The sequence below is a fragment of the Pinus tabuliformis genome, chromosome J, assembly GCF_031772625.1.
Source record: "Pinus tabuliformis cultivar Carrire ecotype Pingquan chromosome J, CPIR1, whole genome shotgun sequence".
Taxonomy (NCBI): Eukaryota; Viridiplantae; Streptophyta; class Pinopsida; order Pinales; family Pinaceae; genus Pinus; species Pinus tabuliformis.
In genome coordinates this window covers 856,586,843-856,594,816 of record NC_142295.1, presented here as the reverse complement: position 1 = coordinate 856,594,816, position 7,974 = coordinate 856,586,843, and positions in this window count along the sequence as shown.

Here is a 7,974-nt window from a genome sequence, read left to right as displayed (position 1 = left end):
ATTGATAATAATATTTACATAATTAAGTTTTAACATTCTTCGTACTTAAGAAATCAATCACACCCATGTCCCCAACCCCAATACAAACAATTTGTACATTCACTAAGGTTGAATGGACATCCATACTTCATTTCTATACAATGGCTACAACAAATAACCTAGAAATTAGTAAAATGAAAAAGGCTCAATGAAATAGTGAGCACCAACTTTCAAATGTGACTTAGGGTACTATTGCACCCAAGATCAACCAAGGGAAAAACATTTGACTTTCCCAACAAATCTCCCACACATGCCCTTTAAATTATCAAGGATTGCATCACTCTAACATTGGGAATTTCCCAACAAGGTACGACCAATTTATAGCCTCTTTTAGACCATCAAGACTATGCCACTCAACAATGGGAATTTAGTGCTAATACATCAACAAGACCTATATGGAAAAGGACTTATGCAAGGTTGAAAAGACCAAAGAATGATTCTTATGTTTTTCTATCACTCTTTTCTTTCTTTCTTTTTTTCCTTACATTGGCAGGAAGTTAACACCTCCAAGGGGATTGAGTGAAGCACCTGCACTCCCCAAAGCTCGACGATCTCTTCACCATGCCCCCACAATAACCAAGCAACATGCTCACTTGAAGGCTTAGACAAAATTTAAACCCTTAAGTAGGTGTGGCATGCACTTAGTGTTAATTTTTCACAATGTCATATGTTGTAACAATCACTTAAACAATTTCTTCTTCCAATAGCACTCACTTTTCCAATTTATATCCAATCATCCAATAACATTAAGTAGTTGTAGATAGAACAATAAACAATATGCATAATAGAAGACAACCAGGATCAATGAGACACAAAGATTTAGGTCAAAGACCAGGGGAAAACCCCACAAGGGGGAAAACCCAACTAAATTCTTCTTCTATTAGATATTCATCAAATGTTCAGTAGAGAAATAGTGCATCCATCAACAAGTTAAAGTCAATGCCTTGAATTTTCAAATCAACAATCCAAAAACCAATCAATTATGAGAGATATTAGTCAAAGTACCAGTATGTAATTTTCATCCCTATGAATGTATAGTCAAAAACAGTCAACGACCTGCCATAACCAATCAATTCAATGGTCAAACTTTCTCAAGAAATTTTGGTCAACCCAACAATGAATGCGGCCTTCCTTCCTCAGTCAAACCCAATTAAAACAAATCCAAAAACCTTATTGCAATTCAGTCAAATCCCACAGTCATCATGTGGTCAAACCAGTCAAAGTATGCCCAGAAGTTCAATCAACATCTCCTTGAATTCAACCTCTCAAAATAGGTCATAAATTTGGTCAAACCAAGTCAAATCAGCCCAAGTCAACATTGGTCAAAGAATGCTCAAACATAAAGTCCATGCTAGTCAACAGAACTCTTCTCTCCCCTTCGCACGTGTGAACTTGTCATTGTACTTTTCAAAAGTGTACGAACCATTTGATGAATGGTTGTGATGTGATGGATGGTCGCCAAGTGAGGTCAACGAACTCATACTTTTGAGTTGGAGGGTCAACTGCTCACTCTAAGTCGACTTGACTTTTTCATGTTGACTTGGAACAACATAATAATAATATCTTTCCATGGCTAAATTTAATTTTTCTCAAGTAGAAGAGGGGTCTCCTTAGGGGTTGTTGGGCTTCTCCAATGAGGAAATTTCCCCCTTAGCTATAATTTTCAACATTCCTTCTCAACTAGGGAGGAATTTCGGATTGCACCATAAGTATCATCTTAGATGTGCATGTCTCGTCACCATTGCATCATATCTCATCTTGACTCATCCCATCTATGCTCATCTTTTCTAATCTCTATTGAACAATGATGTCCCAATATAAATAAGAAGAAGAATCATAGGGGAGATCAATTTCCCGCTAGGGTAAAAATACTCCAAACCCTATATCCGTCGGTTGATCCTCATCGACCATAGGGGAGATTGATTTACCACAAGTGGTAAATATCCTCCAAACCCTATGCCATATCCAACATGATCCTCAGTGATCAAGTGGTTGAACACCATGCATCCTAAACTTAGGGAGATCAATTTACCAGACATGTCTGCCATAGGTAAAGATCCTCCATACCTAAGTCTCCTCACTCATTGGCCAGATGAGTGGAAATCCCAACAAGCCCGACTTGTGGGTAGAATGCATGTTGGGTTATCTACTCCATCAAGCCCTGAACTTGACTAGGGAAGATCAACTTATCAAAATGATAAGGATCCTCCAAACCCTATAGCTCCAAGGAGTAACCCACACCCCTAGGAGCTCCCAGAGCTCAGTGTTCATGATCAATTCTGGTCCCTTTCTCGAAGGGTTATATCCATCAGTCCAAGTTACTCTCTGAAGACCAAGAACTTCCCTTTCTACGAAGGCTTGGTAAGGATGTCAATTATCTACTCATTAATCGAGATATGTTGGAGCCTTATTGCTCCTCTCTGCACCATATCCCAGATATAGTGATATTTAATCTCAATGTGTTTGGACTTTTCATGAAACGTGAGATTCTCATAAAGTCAAATCCCACCCTTATTGTCGCAATATACCACAGTTGTATCCAGTTATTTCTCAAACAACTCTCCAAAGAGCTTCCTCAACCATACTACGTCACAGCTAGCCATGCTAGCAACAATGTACTCAGTCTCATTATTACTAAGGGCGAAAAACTTTTGCTTCCTTCTCATCCAACATATCATGGCAGACCCCAATCTTAAACAACACCCAAATGTGCTCTTCCTATTAACAATGCTACCAGCCAATTCACCATCTATATATCCATGAAGTTTCAAGTCTCCGGCAGTGTATCTCAGTCCATGATTAATAGTCCCATGCAGGTATCTCAGCCATGCTTAGCAACAACCTAATGTGCATGTAAAGGCTCCACCATAAATTGGCTCAAAGTGGTTACTACAAAACATATGTTTTGTCTAATGTTCACTAAGAACATCACTGCACCAATCAATTGTTGTTACTCACAAGGTTTTGACAAATCAAGTCCCGCAGCTTCACCACATAACTACTTCAAGTTTATTTCCATCGATGTGGCCACAGATTTGCACTCCACCATCCCAAATCTTTCCAATAACTTGACAACATATTTTCCTTGAGAAAGGAAAATCTCACCAAGTCTCTTCCACACCTCTAAGCCTGGGAAATAGTGCATCAAACCAAGGTCTTTCATTTCAAACTCAGAGGCCAACTCCCTCTTACATTGGAGAATAAGAGGCTCTCCACATGTCAAGAATAAATCATAAACATATCATACCAGAATCAAAGGCATTCCTTGGTCAACTTTGTAGTAGAGGTTCAGATCAACATTACTTCTAGTAAATCTAGGCTTCATCTAATAGTTATCAATGCAGGCATACCAAGGCCTAGGGGCTTGCTTCAATCCATAAACAAATTTCTTCAACCTGCACACATGAGTCTTCTTTTCATTCTCCTCAAAGCCTGAGGGTTTCTCCTGTGAAATTTTCAACTATTGCAGCAACTGGAAATTATTCTTCTAGCTGTAAATTAATTAATAGTTTATTTTTTACGGAAAACAACAAATAATCCACTACTGCAATTTTCACCAAAATAAATGTTATGGAAGATAAACTAGAAACTAAGAAAATACTTGCATACACACACAAACAATATAACATTGTTATTTTTGGACAAGAATCCCCGAAAAAAATAAAAAAAATAAAAATAAAAATAAAAAATAAAAAATAAAAACCAAAAAAAAAACAATGTGGGAAAATTGGTGCAACAACTGAGGCTTTTATTATCAAGTAATAGTGAGAAATTTTGAGCATAATCTCTAGATGCCCAACTGCCAATCCAATTAGAAAAATAATCTGGCCAAAATATTTGCGAGGCAAATACCTCAACGCCACGCCTAATCCGACTCCGACTGCTGGAAAATCCAACTGCTCCTACAACCTCTGCATGAGTCTCTGCGCAATGCTTGTGCAGGATCTAACTCGTTATGCCCCGGAACTGCTAAAAATATGACGTCATGTCTAACTCTACCTCTTGAAGTGACTCTTGGCCTCTTGGAGAATTTTTGAACCAATTGCAACTGAATCACCCTTCCCCTCAGCAAAATCAATCTCCCTCTAAAGCTATCTATGTTGGTTTTGCACAGCCTCTCTGGGAAATGTGGCCCTTTTTCTGTTGACTCTCTAGATCTATAAGACTTCCTCTAGACTCACCGTCTCTGCCCCTCTTTGTCTCAAACTCATCTGGAAAAATGGTGTTGCTCTCTGGAAAGTCGAATTGCCCAAGTAAATCGATCTCGAGTGTGTTCCTCCATATAACCATCGACTTCTTGTTATAAACTCTAGTTGGGACTCCAACGGCCAAGATTAAAACTTAATCAATGATTAAGATCATTTCCTATTCGATCTGTGTGAGTTTCTAGAGAAATTTCACCTTCCTCAATTAATTGTTGAGTATTGTAGTGGCCAAACTCACCACAACTTAAGCACTTGACCTTTGATAGATCCTTCTTTTACTTCTTCTCCCCTTGTGAACGTTGTCCCTAACGAGGACCCTTTGATGCAAGGGCCACAATATCTTTCTCCTCCTCTCCTTTTGAACCCTTATTGTTGATGTCGTTGACAGACGTCTTCACAAGTGCTCGCCTCATCTCCTCTTGTTGCAGGTCTGACCACATCCTGTCCCACCTAGGTAGAGTATCTCATCCCAAGATGCCTTGGACAAATATCTCCCAATCCTCTATGACATTGTAAAGTGCCAAAGGCACAAGCTATGAATATTGAGGTGCTTCCCCAACAGCTGTCAGTTGATCCCGTATTTCTTGAATTCTAGTGAGAAAGGGATCAATGCCTTCACCCTTATGCATCTTGATGTTCCTCAACTTCTCTTTCAAGAACATCTTTCGTTGCTCAGAACAATTCTGGTATAGTTATGTGAGAGCATCCCACATCTCCATGTTTGTATTCTTGGTCGATATATGTGAGACTATATGGTCTCAGACTCCATCCAGAATCATCTGTGTCGTCTTGTACATATCCTTCTTGAATTCCTTCAGTTGATCTGCATCAGTAGGTTCTACCACAATGTTCTCTACATAGGTCTTCAGCCCATGCTCATCAAGGAGAAAGGACATCCTAGCCTTCCAAATGACATAGTTGGAGGCACCGTCTAATATGTCTTGATCTCTCAACCCAATTGTGGCCATCTCTTCAAAAAATCGAAACTGAAATGGAAATATCCCTCTCTCTTGCCTCTGTTATTTGCACTCCCTTTTGGAGTGAGAAAATGTTCTTGCAGCTATTGTCGTCTGCAACTGGAAATTTGGATTTCTAAACTAGAAACCATATCTGAGAAATATCTCGATGTGTGTGCACTCTCTTCACATCCATTTAATGAGGTGTTCATCTCTAGCTAGCAGCATGAGAAATGATAGATTGGATGGTAGTATATCGAGAAACAAGTGCAAAAATCTCATCATGTTCCTCTCCCTCTTTCTAGAAGAATCCTCTAGCCACAAACCTTGCCTTGTACTTTTCAACACCATGCTTGATTTTGTAAATCCACTTTGAAGTCACAACAGATTTACCTTCCAGTCTCGGAACCACTTCACCTACATCATTCTTCATGATGGACTCATACATCCCGGGTATCAGCATGGCTTCTTGCTATCTTTGAAGGTTCCTCTTGGGGCAACATGTCTCTCAGCATCCTGTAAAGTGTCACAAAGCCATAATGGTCTCTTCCTAGTAGAAAAAAGATCACATGGAGGGGGATCCAAAGGATCCATACGTGTCATGGGTTCATCAGCAAAATCAAGCTCAGGATGAGGCATAGGCGACTCTTCTTGTACATCCATGGCATCATCCTTTCTCTCAACATTGGCATGGGGAGGAGTGTCCCTTTCTTTCCCAAGAGAAACATCTTTATCAAATATCACATCCCTGCTAAACCCTATGTTCCTTTGACCAGGTACATATATTCTATAATATTTAAAATTGTCACAATAAACAACAAAAGTACCTTTCTTTCTTGAGGCTTCCAACGTGGTCCTTTTCTCCTTTGGCACATGAAAGTAAATGGGGCAACCAACGATCCTCAAGTGTCCAACCTTAGGCTTCACACCTATGAAGACTTCTTCGAGAGTCTTGTCACCTAAGACTTAGTGAGGACTTCTATTTTGAACATAGACAACAGCGTTGGCAGCTTCTCCCCATAGAAATATTGGCAGCTTTTGATCATGCAACATAGATTTTGTTGCTTCCATGATAGTCCTATTCTTCCTTTCATCTACACCATTTTGTTTAGGTTTAAAGGTACAATGGTCTCCTTCTTAATCCCAGCTTCCTTGCAAAAGTCTATGAATTCATTTGAAGTAAATTCTCCTCCATTGTCAGTTCTCAAAACTTTGATCTTCTTTCTAGTTTGATTTTCCACCAATGCCTTGAAGTTCCTGAACATGTCAAATGCTTTATCCTTTTTTGAAAATTCTTCGGCGAAAATCACATAGAGAAATTTTTGTCGACGTGTTTTGAACCCACCAGTGTGGTTCATCGTCAGGACAAGTTGAATGCACAGATCTTGCTTAACACCTTAAATATATAGGGCAGAATATCCAACAACCCAATTTTCTAGATAAGGTAACGGCTAGAAAGATAACGGCTACATTTGACCAGATAACGGCTAGTTTGACAAAGATAAAGGGTATAAATTATCCATGTCTTACAAGAAAATCCATCCACAAAGACTATATAGTACAAATAGCCTTCAAGAGACGTCACAAGCATGGGTCCACAAATATCAAAATGTATAAGTTGAAGTATTCCATCAATGTCGCTGCTACTAGAAGGAAATGGTCCCTTCACATGTTTTCCACTTGCATATCCTTGACAAACTCCATCACGATCTAGTCGTATCTCAAGCATCCTAGAAACCATCTTCCTCACATTGGGCAAACCTTTGTATTGAAGGTGAGTGAACCTTTGATGCCACAACTCACATTGATGAGTATTATCATGGACCAATGCTTGGGTTGGTCTTACATTGACTTTATAAAGGCCTTCAATTCTAGATCCCGGAGTGAAGGCATCCTTCAAGCTAGACTTCCTTGGCCACGCAAGGCCCTTTCCATCTATGAAGCAACTTTGAGACCTTTGTCCTCCATGAGAGATATAGATACAAGATTCTTTTCCAATCCTGACACATATAGAACATTTTGTAGATGTATAGTTTGACCAAAATCCAAATGAAAAGAAGCAGACACAGTCCCCTTAATAGGATATGTAACATTATCTCGAAGAATAATCTTCAAATTGGAATCCCTCTCAACCAGGTTTAAGAGGACTTCACGATAACTAGTGAAGTGTCTAGAAGCCCCACTATCTACTAACCAGCAATCAAAAGAATCTCGAGGAGAGGAACTAGAAAGAGTAGAAATAAGAAAGTATTCAGATTGAGTTTCAGTTGCATCATTATCATACCTTGAATTTCTTGATCTCTTAAGACGATGAATCTCTTCTCAGGCAAGAAGTCCTCTCTTTCCTCTTCGATCAAAGTTGTTCCTTGGAGCACTTCTTTCTTCTAGACAATCTCAGGTATAATGACCATGCTTATGGCAATTGTAGCATTGGATATTGGACATGTCTTTCTTGAATCCTTTATTGTTGTTCTTGAATCCTTCACCTGGCTTTCTTGACTTCCAATTTAAGGGTCTTCCTTTCTCCTTTTTCTTCTTGGATTGCACTGAAAATGTAGTAGGTTCTTCTTCTTCATGCTTTGGAATTCCTCCTCTAGAAATCATGTTGGACTCCTCTTGAGTGCACTTGCCTAAGAGCTCATCAAATGTGGGGAGCATGTCATTGTTGTTAATGGTTGTGATAAATGTCTCCAAATACATAGGGAGGCCTCCAAGTGTAAGCAACACCATCTCTCTATCAGGTACAATCTCACAAATAGACAAAAGTTGATCTT